This window comes from Macaca nemestrina, chromosome 5 (genome assembly GCF_043159975.1).
Source record: "Macaca nemestrina isolate mMacNem1 chromosome 5, mMacNem.hap1, whole genome shotgun sequence".
Lineage (NCBI taxonomy): Eukaryota > Metazoa > Chordata > Mammalia > Primates > Cercopithecidae > Macaca > Macaca nemestrina.
The window spans coordinates 30,029,835-30,054,822 of NC_092129.1; the positions used below are offsets into that span (position 1 = coordinate 30,029,835).

Here is a 24,988-nt window from a genome sequence, read left to right on the forward strand (position 1 = left end):
ACTCTAAATTCCTGCTTAAATCAACTCAACTTCATTGGGGGTATATTAGGGACTGGCTGGCTGACTACCTTTCATGCACATTTGTGAGGGAGTCTTGCACCTTGCCCCTGGGGAGACTTTTGGTTCTTTATGTCCTAGACGCTATTGGTGGGATGCAGAAGTGATGACTGATTAAAAAGTGTTAAACAGACTAATCAAGTGATTCTTAGGGTGAGATGGCTCCAGGGCCTTAGATTACTACATATGCAAAGTGAGACAATTCAAAGTAAATAGCAAAATGAAACTTAAACTTTACCAGTCAGAAACTACCAACTAATTCTAACTAAAGATTTCTACTTTAGCCAATCAAATATTTTCTTTGTCTTTCTTCTGAGGACGTCTTGCAACAGTTTTTACATTACACCCTCTCAGTGAAACCCAAACCATTTGTGGTTTGATGCTGCCCAATTCATGACCTGCTGTCTGTTCAAGTTAACTCTTTAAAATTTTAATGTACCTAAGTTTATCTTTTAACAAAGGGGATAGGGCTTCTTGGAGATAAAAGATTCAGGATACTTATTTGAATGGTATAGATTATAGGACCTTTGACTAAAAAGGCACATTAAATTATAAAACCATAAAGGGTTTGACATACAACCTATAACATCAAAAATATCTTTTATAGAACAAAGAATGAAGAATCAACATTTGAGCCATTATCACAAACATTTTAAATCCATTTTCTATCAGTATCTGGGGACTATTGAGTCTTTTCACCCAGAACACTAGTTTTCAAATGTGTTCAAATTCCTTCAGACCCTTCAGGTATACACCTGGAGAGCAATGGCCAATCCAAAAGCCCTAGTTGAGGACTGAGGCCCTACTTTCCCCAAAGGTGCTTCATGTCATCTGTTTCACATGATGGACTATTTTGAAAGATTTAATTTGAAAGTCACTGTATGAAATAAATTTAGTGCTTGGCAGGTGGTAGGTCCTTAATACATATTTATTGGCCAAGGGTAGATTACTTGAACCACAAATGCCTCTTCTGGACTAGCTATTTTTTATTCTTATTTAAAATAACAAATGAGATAGTATTAGAAGCATTAATAAGATTTTATAAAAGATGAAACTATGACACTATTAAGTTGGTTCAGGCTAGAAGAATAGGGATATCAGACTACCATTGCCTCACATACACCTGGGGTTAAGGCGATCTTTTGGGAGCCATAAGAAGTGTATGAGTTGCCATTCTATCCAAAATACTTAACTCACACTTTCAACTTTGGATTATTAGACCTTTGGATTGATTTTTTCAGTTTAAAACCAAGATCCTTGAAGTTCTTTCTACTGTGAGACAGAACAGGGGTGTCATAAGGCATCTGGAAAGCCATCTTTACTATGTATTAATTCTCCGGGGGCCTCAAATCCACACATGGCAGCAGAAGTAACTTGCTCAGTCTATTTAATTGACCCTGAGATGATGAGATACAGGACAAGTAAGATGTCTTGGTAGAGGAATATGGTGCTGATGAGCAAAGAATGCTGAGGTGGGCAGCATTTTCCTCATCCAGGAAAGGATAACAATAGCTGCAGTCTATTGAACTCTTACTAAGAACCAAAACAATGTGATGCATCCCTGTAAAGTACTTACATGTATTCTAACCGTTGTACAACAAGAGATTGTGGCTTGCTTAAAATGCTCCCATGGCCCTCCATTCTAATTAGAACAGAATCAATGCACTTTATCAAGCTACCAAAGCCCTAGGTAATCTGGCTCGTCCTAATCTCTGGCTCATCCTAATCTCTGACCTGATCTTTCTCTTCCACTCTCCCATTTGCCAGTCCTGCTCCAGCTTTATTGGTCTTCTTTCTGTTCCATGGCTCATAAATCTTATTTCGGGCTTGCTGTCCTCTTGACCTTCCTTTAGATCTTTGCATAGCTAGCTCCTTCACATTGTTTGAGCCTCTGCTCATCTGACCTAAGAGAGTTTGACTATCCATCCAAAAGAGTAGCTTGCCCCTCCCTGCCCCATGAATTATTCTCAATCTCATTCTGTTTTATTTTTTAAATAAACTCACTGATTTCTGAAATTTACCTATTTTTTTCTCTGTATATGTTTGTTTGCCTCCTTCATGTAAACTATATAAGGGTTTTTCAAGATGTTAGGTCCAGGGCCTTCATATATATTTGTTGAATGAATAAATGAATGATTGAATGGTAAGTAGTTTAAGTTAGATCACACAGTTACTGCACAGTTGAACCAGGTCCTAAACCTAGGTTTGTCTGCCTCTATTCTTAGGAAAGTAAACTCATTTAAGGGGAGCGCTAAGCATATCAGAATTCAAGATAGGATGATGCCAATTAGTAGAGCTTTTCCTATTGCATAGTTTGGCTTGGGCTAAAGCAGTCCGTGCTAAAACTGTGTTTCTCAAAGGAAAAGACCCATCTCACTGGTATCAGAATCATTGGGAAAGCTACCAAAAGTGTGGTTTATTGGGCTCTGTCCCACACCTACTGAATTAGACTCTGGAGGTGCTTCCAGAGGGGCTGATACCGTAAACACGGTCTCCATAGGTTTCTCATGGACTGTAATTTTGAGAACCACAGGCTTGAAAGAAATTTGCTCTTGACCACACAACATTTATGTAGATGTCTGCAGTTTCTTAGACATACATTATTCTCACATATTCGTTAATTTGCCCAGGGTAGGCACATATTTCTCAGCTCAACTCACTCTTTTGGAGCAGAGAAGACACAATGCTCCCCTGGGTTAGGAATCACAACCCTTCATCTGTGGCACAGCCTCCTCCTTTTAAACCTCCACCCTTTAGAATGTACAATCAAAGATAAAAGTGTTCGCCTCTTGTTCTGCAGATCTGCATGGAACTTGGTCCTTTTAGGACTATGAATCTTGCTAATGAAAAATTTCAATTCAGAAGCTTCAAAAACCTAGATGAACTTCTGGAAAATTATTATTCAAGATTTCTTTATTACACTTGAGAGTATGTAGGATCCCAATAAGCCAAATAAGAGACCTAGGCCATTTTTATTCCTTGGTATACCAAATAAGAAGTCTACACATGTTATGAATAATGACTATGTTTAAAACACCTAAAATGATTACCCTGAAGGTTTCCTTAGATAAATTGATCTTCATATCCTTTTGCCTTAAACTTTCTTAGATTTGGGTGAGTTGCCTGCTTCAATTGGTTACTTCAAAGTCTAGTTTCCAAACAGAAACTAAGCAACACCCATTCAGAGAACCATGGCTGCCAAATGGAATGATCTGAATAATGGAGCTCTTTCTCTGACACTCAATGCTTAGACTACAGGGTTGGAACATCTTATATCTGAATTTCTGTCAGTTGACATCAATAACTTCCACTTTTAATGGACTTGAGACATTAAATTTTGCCTGACTTGAAACCAGTGGGAAAAAAGAAGTTTCACCTGAAACTTGGCCCAGATTTCTCCTTTGTGGTTTATAAATGATGAACACATGCCCAGATTGGGTTCATGTTTAGGACAAAATTCTGATGAGGAAATTTTTGCTTATTTCAGGTTTCAAAAAAAAAAGTTTACAGTTCTGAACAACACTCTATGTATTATAGATACGAGAATGCACTCCTGGTCATTTCAGTGAGTAGAAATATTTTAGACTAGAAAATCAGAGAGAAATCTGAGATATCTCATGTAAATATACTTAGGTTTGCTTTATGGATTATGCTAGTGACATTTTAAAGGAGTTCTTAAAAATCCAGTGCTCTAAAGCGTGCTCTGCTATCAACTATATAGTTTTAATTTATTTCCTTGACTTATCAATTTTTGGAACAAGTGACTTTGTGTCTTTGTCCTGTCCCAACCCAGATACCTTTCCATGATTTTCTTCTAGTGATGTAGGACCAGCTCTTTATTCATTTATTTTACCTTTAAGCTCTGTGTGACTTGAAGAACCGGCTCTTTAAATGATGCATCATTTGGGTATTTTGGATTGTATGTACAGAAAACACAAGCTAAGTCAATTTAAAAAATAAAATAGCTTCATTTATCTGACATCGTCTCAGCTCTGCCCTGCTTCTTGTATCAGCTTAGTTCTCACACTAGCTTTCCTCATGGTAACAAAATGTCTTTATTTAAAGAGTCTCTTGGGCTACATGCTTCCTCACTCAAGTCCGGAGACAATAAACTTGTCTCTTTATTTTTAAGACATTTCGGTTGGGATTTCTATTACTCACCACTGCAAATATCCTAAATGATAAAAATGGGAAAAGCATGCAAGAGGGTGGCCAGATCTTTTTAGAAATAAAATTTTTATTTCTCTGCTATAGTGAATTTAAAGAACTCTTAAGTATCCCTTTTACCTTTTCTTCTTCCACCTTCTCATTATTTTCATGCGAATTTCTCCATGCCTCCTTTCTTTAAAACTATGGGAAGCTGATAGCAAAGGGATGAGGAATGTCACCTAAGACTACTGTATATTGCAGACCAGGTATGCTGGTAAGGATAGATGATTGATTTCCAGATTTTTCTGCATTAGGCCTTCTATATCAAGTCTTTGATTTTGTGCCAAAGAATGATGAATATCCTGTCATCATTGCAATATCTTGAAGTCAAGATCAATAACTACTTTTATTATTGCTGTTGCTACTATTATTATGGTAGCAACTAAAATGTCAGTGATCCATCCCACGTTGTGTAGCTCAACTGTGGAGAATTTAGGATTTAGGGTAATCACAGTAGACTTAGACTTTGAACTTGATAATGAATTTTTTAAGTTAACTATCATTATTTGATCTAAAAAGAGAAAGAGAGAGAGAGAGAAGAGAGATTGAGAAATTCCAACCATTTGGCATTTTTAGGTAAAAGATTAAATGGTTGGAAAACCTGGGTTCTAGGAGTTCAGCTGCCATGCACTGGATGTGAGTCTTGGGTAAATCACTTAACATCCTTGGATTTCACCTAAACTGAGAAAGTGAGATCATTAGACCATTGCTAAGAGCTCTTTGTTGGTTCTGGGGTTAGTATTACCTATTTCAGGCAAGGACAGATAGATCCCAGGCATAAACTGGCCACTATTCACAAGTTAACCCAGTGAGGGGGATTCTTCAAAATTTAATTTCTAATTTGTAAATTCTTCACTCATTCTATAAACCTTAAAATATGAGAGCTGCCTGAGCTACAAAAATCATTGAGGCCAGTGGTTATTACCCATTTTTATAGACTCCTTGACATTTTGATGAAAATTATTGGCATTCTTTTCTGAAAAATACACATGCAGAAAATTTTGCATATAAATTAGGGATTCACAGAATTACAGAAGCACAGTCATGGGCCTATGCAGACATGAGTTAAATACTCCTGCTGTTGCTTTACCCCATTGCTTTGTTACCAACAAAACTAATAACTAGGAAAGTAAAATATCTCAACCAAAGTCACATAACAAATTAGTGACAAGACACTAATGGCTTGTGCAACAGACATCCCATGCCCCATCACCTGTTCCTTGTGGGAAATGGCTCCTGCCATTCTCAGAAAATGTAGCTTCTTCCCTTCCCCAAGAAGAAATGTTGTTTAATTTAACTTCTCAATCATGAGAATTCATTCACTTGGAAAGCAAACCTAGTCAATGACACATAAGCAGATACCCTCTAGGGTCTTTCTGGAAAAAGTTTCTCTCCCATATTTAAACAAGGAAGAGAAGCAACTTGGTCTTCTGCTTTCACACATAGTCTTGTGAGGGTGTGGTATTTGGAACTGTAACAGCCACCATGAGGGTAGCTAAGACATGCTTAGGGTCACAGAGGGCAAAGATGGAAAGAATGTGGACTTTTGGTGACATCATGGAGGGACTGAACCACCCCTTGACTGCTTGCTTTATTCCATAGTTCTTGTTGGGTAAAGTAATACAGGTGTTCATTGTTTAAGGCAGTACTTTTCAGTCTTTTTCACATTGTGATGTATGTAGAAATGATCATACTTGTATAGCACACTAGCATAATTGGAGGAGCCAGAGAACTCAGGAACTTCAAATTTCATCCCACTGCCCTAAGGGCTGAGAGGAATCAGCCCCTTATATAACAGTATCTTAGCATAGTCCCTTCCAGCATTCCAGTGTGCCAGGCACTATTGGCTATGAGGATTATCCAGTTCTATAGGGGTGTGTCCCTTTGTCTGTCTTTGACTAGCCTTTTACAACTCCGTAGAGAGACAAGTTAACTTGTACAAAACTACAAATGTTTCCTGCCCATAGCTATCCAAGTGATTCTTGTTTAAGGCAATGCAAATGGATTTTCTCAGTGTATTAATCAACTTGAGTTTCCATAAAAACATACCATAAACTAGGTGCCTTTAACAACAGAAATTAATTTTCTCACAATTCTGGAACTCGAAGTCTGAGATTAGGGTGCCAGCACAATTGGGTTCCGGTGAGGACTCTCTTTCTGGCTTGTAGACGGCCACCTTCTCACTGTGGTTTCACATGCTAGAGAGACAGAGAGAGACATCTCTAATGTCTCTTCCTTTCTATAAGTACACTGATTCTATCAAATCAGGGCTCTACCCTTATGACCTCATTTAACCTTAATCACCTCCTTAAACCACTGCCCTATCTCCATTACAATTTCATGGGGATGAGGATCGGGGTAGTGCTTCAACAAATAAATTTGAGGGAAAAGGTAGGACACAGTTCGGTCCATAGCATTCAGATAGACAATGTAACATTTTATCTCTGTACACCGTTTAAATTATTTGTAACATCTTATGCATTTCTTCATTAATGAGTAAATACATATTTTGACATATGCTTGTTTTACATATATGTGTGTTATAATTTTATTTTTTTGTAATTTATTTTTTAACAAAAAGATCAGACTCTTATTCTTAGATGGCAGTTCCTAAGATTACTGAAAAGAGAGGGACATTTTAAGATCCCAATATTTCCCCATCCATTTGAGTCACTTTCCTTGGTTGAGGAGACTAACCCTTATTTTTTTCTATATCTTATGGATCAATTGTTAATTTAAAAGAAGCTGGATTGAAAACACTGAGTTGTAGAAATCCTTAGTCCTGGACTCAGGTGGATTTCTACAAGTTATAAAACTCAGTAAAGCCACATAACCTCTTGGCCTCACAGTTCCTCCATCAATATAATGAAGAGATTGGAATAAATGTTCTCTAATACCTTTCAAATTTCAGAATGTGTTGACCCATGATTTATGCTTATAAAGGGTGGTGACTGTAGAGGTAAAATTTTCTCACTGTCTAGGAGAAAACTATTTAAAATTTTTTTGAGATACGATCTTGCTATGTTGCCCAAGCTGGAATGCAGTCAGTATTCACAGGTGCGATCATGGTGCACTGTAGCCCCAAATTTGTGGCCTCAAGTGATTCCCCTAAGCCTCCCAAGTAACCGGGAATACAGGAGCATGCCACCATGCCCAGATAGAAGAAGAATATTTTAATAAAAATATCCACATATTTGTGATGTCTGCTTTCTTCATGCTTTGGTAGGTAAGACTGAGTTTTAGAATATTTTTTTTCTCTTCTCCCATTCCTTTACACACCTGCTTCCTGCCCCGCTGAAAAAGGCACTAACTCCCTTTGTGTTCAAGTTTCTCCATCTGCGAAATGTGAGACTGAGTGCCCATCGGCCTCCCAAGGGTATTCTGTGTCTGACTCCATCACAGAGCATTCACTATGCTGAGCATTATCTACAGACCGAGGCTGGCATTTCCTTCCTTTCCTTTCTTGATCATAATTTGATCCTTACTTCCTTGGGAGTCTCTTGCTTTTACAATTTGTCAGTAGTTCTAATCCTGTTTTAACATAATTTAAAGCTATGGTGATGCTAATGGTGTCATTGATAATGAGCTGGGACTGGCAGAGAGCCTTTTAAAAAGTGTGTTCAAATAGTGAAAAAAAAAATCCCCCAAACCTCAAAACAGCACACAGTAGTAACATAGGGAAATCATCCCATCTAAAATAATTTACATAAGACAGCATTACCAGATAAAACACAAGACATTGAGTTAAATTTGACTGAAAATTGAGAATAAATTTGTAGTATAAGTGTATTTCACACAAAGGATAGGCCCATCATATCCATGTCCATACTAAATATTTTGTTGTTTATCTCACATTCAAATTTTACTAGGTGTCCCGTATTTATATTTATTACATCTGGCAACTCTAACAAGACTTTTAAAAGCTGAGCTTTCTGTTCAGCAGCTTCTGCTTGAGATAAAATGAGGTTCTGGTGTGTGACTGGGCATTTTTTGGTTGTTCAAATATTAAACAAAGAAATACTCCAAAATTGACAAAAGGGAAGAGGTTGAAACTTCCCCATAGTCTTACCGTGAAAATATGTGGGAAAACAGTAGATCTTGTCATGCTGAACTTTTTGTATCCATAGATATTTGGTTGTTGAAAATTTGAAAAAAATAAAACCGTTGGCAATTCCATAAGAAGTTTCAGTTCCCATGTTTATTAGAAACAGTGCAAGCATTTTCTAAAGGTCATAAAAATTGTAATATTTGAAGGATTCTGGAGACAATAGTGATAAGCTATGAAAAGATAAGAGTTTTTCAGGAAGTCCTTTGGTTTTAAAGCATTCAGTGCCAAGGATAAGGCTGCACGACAGTGGGCCCTGAGTCTGTGGCAACCCTATCAGGACTACAGTAGTCACATAGCACAAGCAGCCTGGCAGGTCCCCTATGGCAAACATGCACACTGATGTTCCCCACCATCTCAGAGCACCTGCTTGACATCTGTACCCTCCACTGCCACTTTAGGGATTAACTATGTAGGAGGCGAGAGCAAGCCATCTCAAAATGTGCCTTTTTGGCACAAGGATTATTTTGAGAAACTGCAGACATGGGAGACACTCTGAAATCAGAGTACAGTTGTCCCTCATTGTCTGTGGGGGATTGATTCCAGGACCCCCATGGACACCAAAATCCACGGATACTCAAGTCCCTGATATAAAATGGCATAATATATGCATATAACCTATGCACATCCTCCCATATACTTTAAATCATCTCTAGATTTCTTATAATATCTAATATAATGTAAATGCTGTCTAAATAACTATGTTGTTACACTGTATTGCATAGGGAGTAATGAACAGAAAAAAGTCTGTACATGTCTGGTATGGATGCATGTTTTTTTCTCAAATATTTTCAAACCAGAGTTGGTTGAATCCACAGATGTGGAACCCAGGGGTAGGAAGGGCTAACTGGACAAGTTACTCTTTTATTCTTTTACAAGGGAAATTTATTTCTATAAAGGAAATCTCCATTTGTAAAGATGCCTCCCCCTCTGTGCCATGAAGCAAAGGATGACAACAATTAGTAGAGACTCATCAATGGAAAAGGCACTGACTTAAATTTATATGACACATCTTAACCTTGCTTACTATGATCTGCTGGGCCTTCCCCCACATCCCTCTTCCTTTGTGTTAGCAGATGAGGCTAGTAAAGTCTTGTTTCAAAGCCACCTTTTAATAATTTACTCATTTATCAGGGTGTTTCCCATGTATATATGAGGTGTACATGCTAATAAACTTATGTTTTTTTTCTCTGTTCCTCTGTTTTCTTTGTTACTCTCTCTTTTGTTACAGGGGTTCATCCTGATTAAGAACTGTTCAGGGTAGAGAGAAAATTATTTTTCTTTCCTTACAATTATAAGAGGAAGCTATTCAGCAAATAAAACAACTAGGAAAAATGCAAAAAAGCTAAGAGGTGTGACTACCTCTGTCATTGAGTCCATTGCTACTCGAAGTGGGATCTGCTGTCCAGTGCTGGTCTGTGAACTCTTTGTCACTGTTCAGCACCAACAAAATTACAGAAATTGAGGGTGAACATTTAGAAACCTTTCATAATATTAAGTCTGTTGAATCTAGTAATGAAAAATGTGGACATGCATTTTGTATGTCTTTTTTGCTATTGTTTGCTTAATTTTTCTAGTAACTTGTTTTTATCATATTCGACAAAGGTATCAGTCATTAAAAGACTATGATACTGCAACAGATAAAATGCATGCTAATATTGATGCTCTTTAAAACAAATAAGATAACTCTAACAATGGCTTAAATTGAATTGTTAAACTTATCAACCCAGGTTTGCAATCAGTAGTAATTACTGTGACAAGAAAAACTTTAGATAAATTAAATTTAAAAGAGGTTAACTGAGCAAAGAACGATTCGAGAATCCAGCAGCTCCCCTCTCACACACACCCCTGCCACCGACTCCTTGTGAACCAGAATAGATTCTGAGAAACTCTTCACTGCCAGGGTCAGAGAGGATTTATGGACAGAAAAAAGAAAGTGATGTACAGAAAACAGAAGTGAGGTACAGAAACAGTTGGACTGTTGGATTGGTTACAGCTCAGCATTTGCCTTATTTGAATACCGTTTGAACAGTTGACTTCCTGTGATTGGCCAGAACTCAGTGATTGGTACAAGAGCAGGTTGCAGTCTATTTACCAATTCAGTTAGGTCACAGTTCACTTTGTATGCAGAAACCATGAACTTAAAATAGGTAAGGAGGCAGTCCGGGCGCGGTGGCTCAAGCCTGCAATCCCAGCACTTTGGGAGGCCGAGACGGGCGGATCACGAGGTCAGGAAATCGAGACCATCCTGGCTAACCCGGTGAAACCCCGTCTCTACTAAAAATACAAAAAACTAGCCAGGCAAGGTGGCGGGCGCCTGTAGTCCCAGCTCCTCGGGAGGCTGAGGCAGGAGAATGGCGTGAACCCGGGAGGCGGAGCTTGCAGTGAGCTGAGTGAGATCCGGCCACTGCACTCCAACCTGGGCGACAGAGTGAGACTCCGCCTTAAAAAAAAAAAAAAAAAAAAAGTAAGAAGGCAGCTAGCTGTAGGTTAAACTTAACATTACATACCAAGCACTTGCTGAATACTGCAGATACAGTGATGAATAAGACAGACATTGTCTGGGGTTCCTGCCTTCACAGAATATACTCCAGGGATGAATACAGATAATAAAGTCACAACAAAGTAGTAAAAAAAAAAAAAAGAATAGTGTGAAATACGAGGTGATATGGGGGCACATTATAAAGGGCCCTAAGCTTGTCCAGGATTCTAAGAAACATTCCCAGAGGGAATTGCACAGGGGCTGTTGGATTTACTAGTCTGAAATTCCAAGAGGGAATCTGAACTGGAAATACAAATGTGGAAATGTTACAGGCAGCGAATCTGTACCGGTCTGCAGTAGCCTTAATTCTTGCCTCCTCAGAAGAAAGAATTTGACCAAGGGGCATAAGGCCGAGTGAGAGACTGAGGCAAGGTTTAGAGCAGGAATGAAAGTTTATTAAAAAGCTTTAGAACAGAAACGAAAGGAAGTAAAGTACACTTGGAAGAGGACCAAGCAGGCGACTTGAGAGATCAAGTGCACTGTTTGACCGGTGGCTTGAAGTTTATTCACTGGCACGCTTCTGGGGTCTTGCGTCTCTTCTCCCCGTTTATTGCCTTAGGGTGGGTTGTCTGCATGCAAGGTGGCCTGCCGCATTTGGAGGGGAGCATGGGCATGGTGTGTTTACTAAAGTTGTGCACATGCTCACTTGAGGCGTTTTCCCTTTACCCGTCCAGTGCTCCTAGAGGAAGGTCATCCTCCATTTTGCCCCTTAATGCACATGCTTGAGCCCATTTGCCCAACTCCTGAGATCTCCTCAGGAAGTTGATCACCAGTTTCAGGTTTTCCCCCTATTGGGAGAATGCCTTTTCTGGCGTCAGCGGCAACGAATTATTATTTTAGAGAGGCAGCTTAACAACCGCCTGACCATCACCTGATGGTCTCCTGACATTCCTGGTTGAGGAGGGGCCTCTCCTGCCCTGCTCATGCCTAAGCTGCCTACACTAACAGAAACATCATCTGGACGTGTTAACCTAGGGGTTACAAATGGATGAGATTGCCTAGGTAAAAAATATCAAGTGAAAGCAGGGAGACTTGGAACCTTAAATGTCTGATGGTGGAAGATGAACCTGAAAGGCAGATGAAAACAGAGAACAAAAGTGGTGAGAGGAATTGGGGAAACTGTGGAGTATCTAAAGCCAAACAAAGATGGTTTGGAAAAGCAGGCAGTGATAACAACATTAAACGTTGCCAAGAGGTCAAACAAGAACTGAAAGATGTGCGTTGAGTTCACCAAAGTCAAAGTCATCGTTTTTGGTAAGAGAGGTTCTGGGATGTGGTGGTGGCAGCAGGGGAATGTTTCCAAAGCCAAGTGTCAAGGACAAGTACGACAAAGAATACAGTGATCATAAGCAACTCTTTCTAGAAGTCTTGCTGTGGAATGGAGGAAAATGTCAAACTGTGTTTGGAGAAAAATATGGGTAAAGGAATTGTTACATTTAAGATGAGACCCCAAATATAAATGTTCCTTTGGGAAATGTTGTAGAAAAGAGTTTAGAGATAATGAAGACAGCAGGAGATAATCATTAGCAGTTTCCAAGAAGACAGGAGGAGAGGGAATCCCGCATGATGTAACACCCATCCTATTTATAATTACAAACGCCTGCTCTCCATCAGATTCTAAACTCTGTGAGGGCAGGGGCTACATTTGTGTGATTCATCACTGTCTAGTCAGCAACTAGGATAGTGCTGGCACATCAAGAAGCTCAGAAAATAACAGAAGAGAATCCAGGTGCCAGAGAAGCCTGCCTTTGACACGTGGAGGGACACCTCCTCCTTGATGAGCCAACATGAAGGACTCAGAAGAGAGAGAGAAATGTGAGGGAATTTCCAGCTGATATCTTATTTTCTCTGTGAAATGAAAGAGGAAAAAAGGATGAGGACTTGATAGAGCAAAAGGCTTGGAGAGAAAGATGACTTTTTGGCACCGCTCTTATGAAACAAGATTTACAGATAGAGAACCACTGAGGAGGAAAAAATGACCATCTGTGATGAAGTGCCAAGTTGTGTTAGGAGTTCATACATGGAGCACACTTCTTGGAGTCAGAACTGCAAGGATGTCATGAAGACAAAAGTACTTCCAGTTGACCCTGAGGGATGAGTGTGGGCCCAAAAGAAGAAACAGGGTTATAGGATTTAGGGAGCAACTCAGGCAGAGGTGCAATGATGGGACTTGGCCTGCTGGAGTCTACAGAAAGAGCAGCCCAGTGGAGCCCAAACTCCACTCAGTTATTGAAATCAAAGATTGGGGAAAGAGGGGAGGGAGAAGCAAGAGTATTCTTGGCCATTTTTTAAAAATGCCCATTCTACCATGTTGCCTTAATGGAATCTCCCAGCTTCTTGCCAAATTCTTTCTGTTTTAGGTTCATGTCATTTTTCTTTTCTCTTCTCTGTCATCCATCACTTTCCCAGAAACTCTCCCTCCTTTATTGAGGACTCTGGCTCAGGTTATCACCAGGAGGAATTTTCTTTGGTGACTTCTGGGTAAAAGATGTAAAGGTCTTTGGTCTCCTCACCTCCAGGGACTTTCACCCTCACTTTATTTTCCCAGTCCATACCAGTTGTTATTCCTTCAGTCTTGCCAATCACACTTTTAAATTTCAACATCCCACATGTTTAATGTCACTTTAACGCAACCAATGAACATAATTGAAATCAAAAATAAAAATTTTCCCATACTACATTATCTAATTTAATGAATGCTTCAATTTGCCCTTGATATCATCTACTCCTTGTCCATATGCAGCATCAATTTTTATGTATTTGCAACATTAATAAGAGTTCTGCAAGTTGTACCTTGTCATTAAGTATTGGGTAAGAGGTTTGTGTTTTTTTGTTTGTTTTTGTTTTTGAGACAGACTGTCTCTCTGTCACCCAGGCTGGAGTGCAGTGGTGCGATCTCGGCTCACTGCAACCTCTGCCTCTTGGGTTCAAACAATTCTCGTGCCTCAACCTCTCCAGTAGCTGGGATTACAGGCACATGCCACCATGCCTGGCTAATTTTTGCATTTTAAACAAATACATATTTGATATTTATTATTTTTATCAAATTATACTATATACACCTCTGCAAATTAATAGCATATTAGGGGTATCTCTTCAGGTCAATAGATATAAATCTAAATAGTTTTAAAAAAGTTGCATACTATCTCGTAGAGTAAATGTATCACAATTGATTCAATATTCCCCTATTGATGTATATAAGTTATCTCTTTTTATTTTAGATTAGACAAAAATTACAATAAATACTCTTAATTATGTATTTTTTATATGGGTACTTTTATTTCCATAATATAAATTTCAGGAAGAAAGATTTTTACACTAAAATATTTATGTATTTTAACTTCAATAAACACCTCCAGATTACATATTTAAAAGATTATTATTCTCTCTGGCAACAAATTTTCTCCCACATCATGATCAGCCAGTGGATACTCTAGTCCTTTGAATTATTTGCTTTTCGGGAGATAAAATTAAATCTGTATCAATGAAATACACTCAGCTCCATGAAACAGATAATCCAACTAGACATGTTCACTGAAGAAGAGGACTTCTTTCCCTTCATAGCGCTCCATAAATTAGATGGGAAACATGTCTGGGAACCTCTACAGGAGACTTCCCCTAGGTTATCATTGACTGGGGTTTAGTCATATGGCCATGCCTAAACAAGGGGGATTAGATCACCATGGCTGGCTTACACCAGTCATTCTCAAAGTGCCACTTCTAGACTAGCAGCATTAGCATCACCTAGAAACTTGTTAAAACTGCAAATTCTCAAGCCTCACTCAAGACCAAGTGAGTGAGAAATGCCAGGAGGGAGCTCAGCAATTTGTGTTTCAAAAAACCCTCTAAGTGATTCCAATGTACACTAAAATTTGAGACCACTGGCTTAGCCAATCATGATTTGACCCCTAGGGCTGAGGAGGGAATCAACCTTGTTGATTACCTGAACAAAGAAAAGGCACCTGAGCAAAATTGAATCTCTGCTAGAAATGAAAATTTAAAAAAAAGATCAGATGAGAAGTCTGACTGTTGAGTAAGCCCCACCAATGTCTTCCGCATAACTCAATGCTCTTTATCTTGGATTACCCTGACTAATCTCACAACATCCTTCATACCTTCATATCCACCTATTTCACTCTTGTATGACTGGTACACAGCTACTCCCTATTTTATTGAAACTTCATTTCCCATGACCCTTCTTTTTCTCTATCAGTCGTGTCTTAATCCATTTCTTTTTAACTAGGCTATACTCCATTGTACATCACTCAACTATTTTACCAGCACACCAAATCTCCAGATTATTCACCGTCTTCCATTAACATGCCTTAAATACTACCTCAATCGTATAATTACCTTTTCTGTAGCTACTGAGAACTGCCAAAGAGAACTGGTCAAATGTAGAGGATTAGAGGTATTATTATTTGTTTTAATATTCATCTATTACCTCAAATACTTCCTTAAAATATTCCTACCTTGTCTCTTTCTAATCTCCATTGATGAGTATTCCTTTTCCTCATTATTTCCATCTTAATTGCTGCCATACTATGCATCATTTGAACCTGGGAGGCAGAGGTTGCAGCGAGCTGAGATCGCACCACTGCACTCCAGCCTGGGTGACAGAGAGAGTCTGTCCCAAAACAAAACAAAACAAGAAGCAAACAACAACAAAAAAGACCTTTTACCCAATACTTAATGACAAGGTATGACTTGCAGAACTCTATTAATATTGCAATTGCATACTGTTCTCTTACTTTCAGAAAATAGCCTGATAGCCTTACTTACTACCTTATTGAGAAAATAGAGAAATCATTATTACGTATCCCCAACGTCCTTCAGGAAACTCATCTTTCCTGCCTCCAACCTTGCTCTGCTTTTTGTAGAACACACACCCATACACAAGTGCTCTGTACCTATAAAGATATCCTCATTCCATCCTATGCTTACTTTCTTTCTTCCTTTCTCTGTGAAGGATACTTTTTCTCCCACCTTCTTAGAGCTGATGCCTACATTTGTTTTTAATTCATTGATTCCTGCCTACGTTAGTTTCTTATTGTTGCTGTAATAAATTACCACAAATTGGGGGCCCTAAAACAATACAAATTTATTCTCTAACCATTTTGGAGGTAGTGGTCCAAAATCAGTTTGCCTTGGCTGAAGTCAAGGTGTTGGCAGGGCTAGTTCCTTCTGGGGTCTTCATTTTTTTCTTTTATTTTATAATATTGTGATTACATTGGGCCAATCCAGCTAACCCAGGAAAATCTCTTCATGGCAAAATTCTTAACTTAATCACACCTGCAAAGTCCCCTGTACCATGGAAGGTAACATATTCTTAGGTTCTGGGGATTAGGACATGGACATCTTTACACTCTTCTGTATACTACACTGTCTCTTCCTGTCTCTTCTAGATTTTTGCTCCATAGAGTCCCTTCTGTTCTGCATCCTCAATGTTCCCTTCTCTTCTGGATTCTTCTTTTTAGCCTGTAAACCTGCTTACATTTCTCTCATCTTAAAAATTATTTTCTGGCTGGGCATGGTGGCTCATGCCTACAATCCCAGCACTTTGGAAGGCCAAGGCATGTGGATCACCTGAGATTAGGAGTTCAGACCAGCCTGGCCAACATGGTGAAACCCCATCTCTACAAAATTAATAATAATACAAAAATTAGCCGGGCTTGGCAGCATGTATCTGTAATCCCAGCAACTTGGGAGGCTGAGGCAGGGGAATCACTTGAACCCAGGAGGTGGAGGTTGCAGTGAGCCGAGTTTGCACCACTGCACTCCAACTTGGGCAACAGAGCAAGACTTCATCTCAAAAAAAAAAAAAAAGAAAAGAAAAAGAAAAAAAGAAAAGAAATTCCATTCCTCAGTTTTCTCATCTTCAGCCTTATTGCTCCCGTGCCTTTCATAGTCGAACTCCTTAAATTTGGCTTCTTTAGCTCTTATCTCCACTTCTTCACTGTCAAATTGCCCCACAATTCACTGAATGATTTCTCTACCTGCCATTCGACCAACAGAGTTCTTTCTCAAATTGATTACAAACATCTTTATTATTGTAATCGTCTAGTGACATTTTTCCAATCCTTATGTGACATCTTTGCAGCATTTGACATTGTTTCTGACATTTCCTCATACCTGGTGTCAGAAGAACAAATAGCACTTTCTTGATTTTTCCCCCATTACATCATCCTAAAATCTATACTGTGGACTCTCCTTAACACTATGATCCAACATTGGTGTTCTTTGGGTATCATCATTGACCCTCTTTCGTTTTACTATGATGATCTATTTGGATTATCTAGTTTATTCCCTAATTCTATCTATTGTCTATGAAAAGATCTCCAAATTTTTGACTTCTGCTAAATGTCTATCCAACTGCCTGCTGGGAATCTCCACCTGTGTGACCTGCTGGCATCTTAAACTAAGCACATCTGAAACCAAAGCCAAAGCTGCATTTCTCCTTCCTCTATTTCCTTGTTCGGTTATTGGTATCCCAGTCACCTAAATTGAGCCAGAAAATCATCCTTAAACCTTCACTCTTACCCCCTACATTTAACTGCCTCTATAGTGGATATAATGGTGGATATTTGCTGGCTCAATATCTATTCCAATCTGTTTCTACTGTGTCTTCTTGTACTCAAAAATACCTGCAAACTAAACAATGATGTTTCCTAGATGCCCTTGAAGCTAGATCTGATTGTGATTTATGTTCCACTAACCAGACATATTTATGTGAGGCTTGGTTCAGAACTGAGCTTAGAAAGGAGAAAAGTAGACAACAAGGCATCCACTTTGCTGGTGTATCTTACAACACACAACTTGATTGTTGCAGCAACTTCCCAATTGATCAATTGGTTATTATGCTCACAACAAGAGAAGCGACTCCCTTGGCAGCCCAGTTCTGTTGTGTAACTTTGGGAATTATTTCTAGAAATTCAGTCCAGTATCTGATTCTTTAGCCCTTCCAAACATTCTTTTAACCATGTATACTCTGTTAAAAAAAATTCTTTCTGCTTAATCTGGCCAGAATATATTTTGTTCTCTGCAACTAAACCTTAAGATATTGAGCTGCAAAATTATATGGGTGTTTATTCCTAAAAATATGCTAAAATCGCTCATGTCTGTCTCTTGCCTTAGTTCAGGCCCTTACTGTTTCTTGTCTGGGCAATTGCAATGACTTTCTAATTGTGAAAACTAATCACATCTCCCTACATACAAAAACTTCTTCAAATATACTTTATCCACAAAAGTTAAACCCCAGAGTCTTTATTAAAATGGCAGGCAAATTATTTTTTCCCATCTGTTCTACCTCACTTCCCAACAAGCTTCTATGCTCATCTCGTGTTCCAACCATCAAGCTCCAAGCACAGCTCATCATGTTGTGCCTGTGTGATTCCTCCTCTGTGTTCCACCTTGCGGTTACCTATGGTGCTTTCAAGGTCCAGCTTTAATATTTTCTTCTCTGTAAAACCTTCCTTAACTCATCCTGACCAAGATGGACCTCTTCTCTCTGTGCACTGCATTCTTGCTTATCTGCTTTTCTATCTGTCTTTTCGAGCCTTCATTTAATCCAAAAATCATGCATAGTCATGTACTGTGTAATGTTTCAGTCAATAACAGATTGCATATACCACAGTGGTCCCATAAGATTATAATATATTTTCACTGGACCTTTTCTATGTTTAGATACACAAATACCACTGTGTTTCAATTGCCTATAGTATTCAGTACACTCACATGAATCAAGCTGTAGCCTAGGAGCAATAGGCTATTGCATATGGCCTAGGTGTGTAGTAGACTATACTGTCTAGGTTTGTGTAAACACATTCTATGATGTTTGCACCATGACAAAATTGCCTAAGGATGCATTTCTCAGAATATATTACTGTTGTTAAATGACACATGACTGTATGCACATCTCTGTACTCCTGTGCCCACTCAGGACATAGTCCATATGGTACTTATGCCTCAGTAAACATTTGAATGATATAAATATCACCAATAGAAAACAGAAGAAACAGGAGAGTGAAATTTAGCCTTCACTGTCAACAAATATTTAACAAATGTCTACTAAGTTAGATTCTAGGGATACGGTGGTGAAAAAAAAATCTTTCTTGGAACTTATTGTCTATTTGGGGAGAAAGTTAAAAACAAATAACAAAATATGAACAAAATAATGACAATTGGTAATAAATGCCCTGAAAGAAACAAACAAGGGACTAAAGAAGAGTTGAAACCCTGAGATTTATAAAGGAAATTTCAGCTTAGAAAAGACAGAATCAAGCCTGAATGCATCCAAAGGGAAAACTCAGTAGTAATTAGATCCTTTACAAGATTCCTTGCTGATTGCCCCCATCTTTGCTTTATTCCTCTACCCTTATGCTCACAACTCTTGTAGAGTACATCCATTCTCCAGTATATCATCTCCTTTTTGTGAACCCCTATCCTCTCTTCAGAGTCAAGTTCCCATCCTGATTCCCCACGCCTGAATTACCTAGTCTCATAATAATGCCTTCGAGGTTTCTGCAGGACACGCCAGCATAGGAGCAAGCCACATGCCGACTCCTTTAGCTCTCCATATCAGTGTGGGTCATACTAATGCTTCTTAGCTTTCCAGAGGCTTGATGGATGTCTGTTGGATGGTTCTCTCACCTCCTCCCTCTCTCTCTCTCTCTTTCACACACGAACACACACACACACACACACACAAACACACACACATTCAGTTTCACATATACCAATGGTAAATATTAATTCTTAGATTTTAAACCCAAATAAAGAAACATCCTCCTCAAATGCCTATAATTTGCAAGTTTGTCTCTCTCTCTCTCCATGGGGTTAAGTCTTACCATTGCTACTGAGCCTCTTCTGTGTCCCCAGTATGTGCTTCATGCTGGGGACACAGAAACAAAGACCAAAAGTCCTACTTTCACACACTGATTGCCCAGTGAGAGTCTTATCCACCTCAAAAATATCTTTTGCATCTCCAGTCTTTTCTCTCCATCTCCATCCCCTTGAGTCTTCACTGCTTTCCTGGTACAGTTTTCTCTGGCTGCGCTGAGCTTGTGACTGTCTTAGTTTTTCTAGCACTTGTTAAAATAGACCTTATGTTATTATTAATGTCTGTTTCTCCACTAGACTGCAAGGTCTTTGAGGGATGGGATCCACGTTTGCTTCCCTGTACCTAATACAATGCTTCTCAGATAATAGATGCTCAATAATTTTTTTGAGTAAACATCTCTTAAGCTCAGAAAAGACTCTCCAAGTGACATTGAGTGACTTTCCAAACTCCCATTAAATATTAGAGATAGGTATGAGCCACTTCTTTTGCTGTTGGGGAAACTGAAGTTCTAAGAAGAGAACTTGCATTTGTAGTCTTTTTCCTTTCAAAGCTCTTTTGTGTGTAAAAGAAATTTTGTACAGTAAAGAATGATGTCTATGTAAATGACTATCATTTATTATGCTATCCCTGGGGCAGAGTCATGAAATAACTTGTATTGAATGACCCCACTTCACAGATGCAGACACTGACAGAAACAGAGCATTAGTGTTTGATCTAGAGCCAACCAACCACTCAAGGTTCAGCCACTCAGGACTCAGTTCTTTATATGCAAGCACTGTAAGAACTTGGTGAATTATCTTTACATTGATGATGGTTTTCTCTAGGCTTCCTACCTGTGGCTAAAAGAGCACAAGGGGAGGAGTCAAAGTACCTGGGTTTGAAGCTTGACTCCACTACAACTAGGTCTGGGTTAGCTCCAAGTCCCAAAGTCATGATACTTGCTATGTCCGCTTCTTATATCAAGTGAACTAATACATACCTAAATCCTGCAATCTTTGAGCTGTGTGTGGGGTACCATTTCCATTTTTTCTCTAGGCCTTATAGATCACTTATGGCAAATACTGTGTCTTCTGGCTTTGCAACACCAAATTTGAATAGTTAATTTACTGCAAGACATTGTATGAGTCCTAAATCCATATTAAACTAATAAAGATATATAAATAAATAATGCTAAAATAAATCCAAGAACAAAAAGGGAGGAAGGAAGGGAGGGAAAAAGGAAGGAAGGAAGGAAGGAAGGAAGGAAGGAAGGAAGGAAGGAAGGAAGGAAGGAAGGAAGGAAGGAAGAAAGAAAGAAAGAGAGAAAGAAAGAAAGAAAGAAAGAAAGAAAGAAAGAAAGAAAGAAAGAAAGAAAGAAAGAGAGAGAGAGAAAGAAAAAGAAAGACCAAAGAGAAAAAGTGATTCATCTATTCCAAATCTCCTAACAGTAGAAAAAGAACTCCCAGCATTTTGGTAGCCTCCTTTTTAAAAAAATTACTCCAAACGTAAAATAAATATAGAGGTCTAAACACACAGCTAACGAAATCCATTGTAACAACTCAAATTCATTTGCACCAAAAATAACAAAAACTTTTGGCTTTCGGTTATATAGATCTATGTCTGGTTACTCATTCCTTAAAACAGGATCTGTAAATCAAGTTGCTGACATTTGAGTGGTGGCTGGAGTCCATTTTCAATTTCATTTCAGTTCATGTAATTACGTTCAACTATGGTTTAATAAATTGATAATATCAAATTAATACTTTCTTTGAGGTTTGAAAAACCCCAGACACCACGATGTTTAAGAAAAATTCCTTTAACCTACTGCATCATGTCTCATCCAGTCGCTGATACAGAGTCCCGCCCTAACTCAGAAACTCCTCTCCATGACTATCTGCAGAGGAGACAGCGTTGAGAGGAAATGTTTAAACTGAATACATCCAAGTAGATGTGGATAAAGACCCAAGTAACTTTTCCTAAAGGCAAGGCCCTCATCCTGCTCTCCTGTTTGCTAATATCATCATGCAAAACCCAGTGAGTTTTCAAAGGTTAGGGACCAGCCACTGCTTCTGCATGAGGCAGGGAGACCTGCACCATGGCCACATCATCAGATTCAATGGCGTGTCCCAAGGCAACGCCTGTCCTTTCAGGCTGAAAGCTTCATTTGTCTTCAGTTCTGCCGAGACCCCAGAGACAGAGCTGCTTTGACAGCCTCCCACTCTCTGAGGGGTCACCTGTCGCCTTGCCCAGGTCAAGGGAGGTCAACTTCTCAACGGGAATTTTTTTAAAAAGGAGGCAGGCACGGGTCTGTCCATAAAAGGACCTCTTTGAGGTTGGTGGGAAAAAAAATGCAATGCATTTTGTGTTCCCAGTTAGACCCTCTGGAACGAGGCCGCCTGAGAACAGCCCTGTGAACAGTTCCTACTGGAGGACGGCCAACAGAGGCCACCCAGACGCTTTTCACAGGACCTCTAGCTGCCTCTGCTAACCCAGAGGCAGACGAAATTGGAGTCAGGGCGGCCACCTCCTGCTCCTGTCTCCCCACCCCCACCCCTGGGCAGCTGCTGAGCAGCACAGGACTTTACTGAACCAGCTGCCTCGTGACAGGATAAAGCAATTTAGGGTCAAGGACAGGAAACCAGATTTGCACAGACAAGCACGATGAAAAGCTGCCATTTGCTGATGACCATATGGAGCCTTCACTCTTCTTCTCCTCCCTTCTCTTCCATTGAAAAGCAAGCCACACACGACTTTCCCACCCAACAACCCTTTCACTCAATATACCTGCTGGAAGTTCAGTCACATTTTGACACAAGTAGCAGGCCCATATGTAGTTCCTGTGAACATTTCTTCTGTCCCTTTTCCTCCTTTCCTTCCCACTGAAGGCCTCAGGCACATCCAGTGGGTACCCTGTGCTGGACTTGTGCAATGTGGAAAGGCAGGGGCAAGGGCAGCCACGGGCAGTGCTCAGCTGTGGGAAGGAGCCTTGTGAGGAGCCGCCTCCTCTTTTCTAGCAGAGAGAAAAGAACTGCCTGTTCTCTAGCCTTCCTCCCCAGGAATCAAAGAGCCTCCCCACAAAGGGCACCCACCTCTGAACAGCCGGCCCGTCTGACAGCTCACCTGAACTAAGTGTGCCTTCCCTTCCCTTCCTGCCGCCCCACTCCTCCGCCCACTGTGACAAACCTGAATGTGCTCTTGAATTTTATTCTTTGTTCTTTGGGCTTATGCTTTGCTTCAATCTCCACAAGACAAAAATGTTAATTTGCTTTTTTCCAAAGCCAATTCAGATATCCCTTTCTGTGTGAAGCCTCTGGATGTGTTCAGATATTCCCTCCTCCTACAATCTGTATTTACAACTACTACGGATTTGTAATGAAGTTCTTTAGCTATTGCCAGGGAAGTGTGGATTTTAAGGCTCATCTTGAAGCACTGCACCATGGATGCCTCATCAATGCTTCTAAACTGATGCCCCTTGTGACTAAATCCAGGCATTTTGGGGGATGACTGGAGGACACTGAACCTAACAATCCCATGGGTTAGAGCTCGTAATTTTGGCTTCATTTAAGCAGTACCCTAACAAGCCCTTCAGCTGACCAGCCCCAGCTCTTAGTTACCAACAGGCAGCACAGTCTAAGATGAACTGACTCATTATCATCTGGGAGTGCAGATTCGGGACCACGGCATCTAGATACAAACCTATACAAGAAAATTCAGGAGGGAAACAAAAGAACTCCACCATCATCCCCTTACACAGCCTTTTGTGGCACCAAGACTTTATTAAATTTGGTGTGTGTTCTTGTGGAATCTGCACATGTTCTTATTGTTGCTTCTTTAAGCCTGAAGCAGTCTTGCCTGTCTCAGCTCTCTTGTTCATCAGAGACTGATGGCTGCCAGTTACTGTTTAGTTGCTGGTAGGATGCTATTTGAAGGAACCACATCTGAGGATGCTTATGCTGCTAAAGTATCTTCTTAGTTGGATAATGCAAGACAGCACATTTTGGGAGATGGAAGACACACAGTGGCAGTTCAGAAGGAAGACAAAGAGGAAACAGACCGCTGACTCTGGTGGGAACCTGGGTGGTATGTGGTGTCCCTCACATAGAGACACAGATCCTAGCAAATTACCACAATGCCAAACAGAGTGCCACGACAGACATAATGGAACCACGTCCCTCCTTTGTCCAACAATTAAGAGAAAAGTTAATGGTATTTGCTTTTGCTGTTTTCAGCCAAGAGCATTAAAAGTATGTCTAGTTTCCCCCTTAAGATGCATTCTAAACATTTCTCAGGTGAAGCGCATAGAGGATATATGCTACCATGGAGCTGCAGCCACTGTCTCAAGCTGTTCATGTTTCCTTTTGGGACTTGTTTCCCATCACGTTGCTACTTGCTAATTCCTCCAACTTGTCTTAGGTCACTGGGAAGTCTCTGAGTTGCTCACCTATTGTTTCTCGTTTTAAATTCCAGTTCCTTCTCAGCAAGCTCATCACCTGTACGGTAGGGCTCCACGAAGCTCTTCAGAGCTTGCTGACTCTGCTTCTGGGCGTTGCTAAAGGAATGGATTATAGTGCTCCCATTTTGCTGTCCCTGGTCATTCATGTGGTCATATGCAGCTCCATGACATCACCAAGTGAGCGCATCACATGTCTGGTGTGTGCAAATTCCCTTACCAATTGTTTGTCATTGTTTTGATGGAAAAATAAGAAAAAATAAGGGTAAGGGCACACCTCATCTTTTGTGTACTGCAAAGATCACAGATATTTTATAAAAACACATTGCAGACACCAAGTACTTCTTAGACTATTGAATAAGGTGTAAGAAAGTCCTGAGCTTGTTTCCCAAGCCCCTCTTTACTCTTCTCCCTGAGATACCTCAGTTCTGAACTTGAGATCAGGCTGGAGATTAGGAAGCTTCAAAGGCTATTTATACAAAACACATACAACATGCTTAGGTTCTGCTGTAGAAGACAATACTCTTTGAAACTTATAAGTAAAAATCCCCCCAAAAACTTTTTATGAATGCAAGGATAATAATCTCTTATAATAATGAGAAATCATCTTTGGAAAACTTTAAGTTATGGCTTTGTCAAATAAAGCATATGTATATGTGTGTGTACATACACACACACACACACATACACATATACATATACATATACATATACGTATACATATATTAGACCTATAATGTCCCCCTGGCAATCCACAGGAAGTACAGTATGCATGAACAGACAAATGGATGCAGAGATCCTCTCAAA

At 39.7% G+C, this 24,988-nt stretch overlaps 1 long non-coding RNA gene across 1 annotated transcript in view; it reads right to left on the reverse strand.

Annotated features, from left to right (window-relative positions):
• The window catches only part of LOC139363125 (uncharacterized), a 41,856-nt gene extending 19,026 nt beyond the window's left edge, over window positions 1-22,830 (reverse strand). Inside the window, exon 1 of the long non-coding RNA XR_011623039.1 lies at window positions 22,516-22,830. This is a non-coding gene — a long non-coding RNA (uncharacterized lncRNA). The remainder of the gene's footprint in view (window positions 1-22,515) is intronic.
• Between the last annotated feature and the right edge of the window lie 2,158 nt (window positions 22,831-24,988).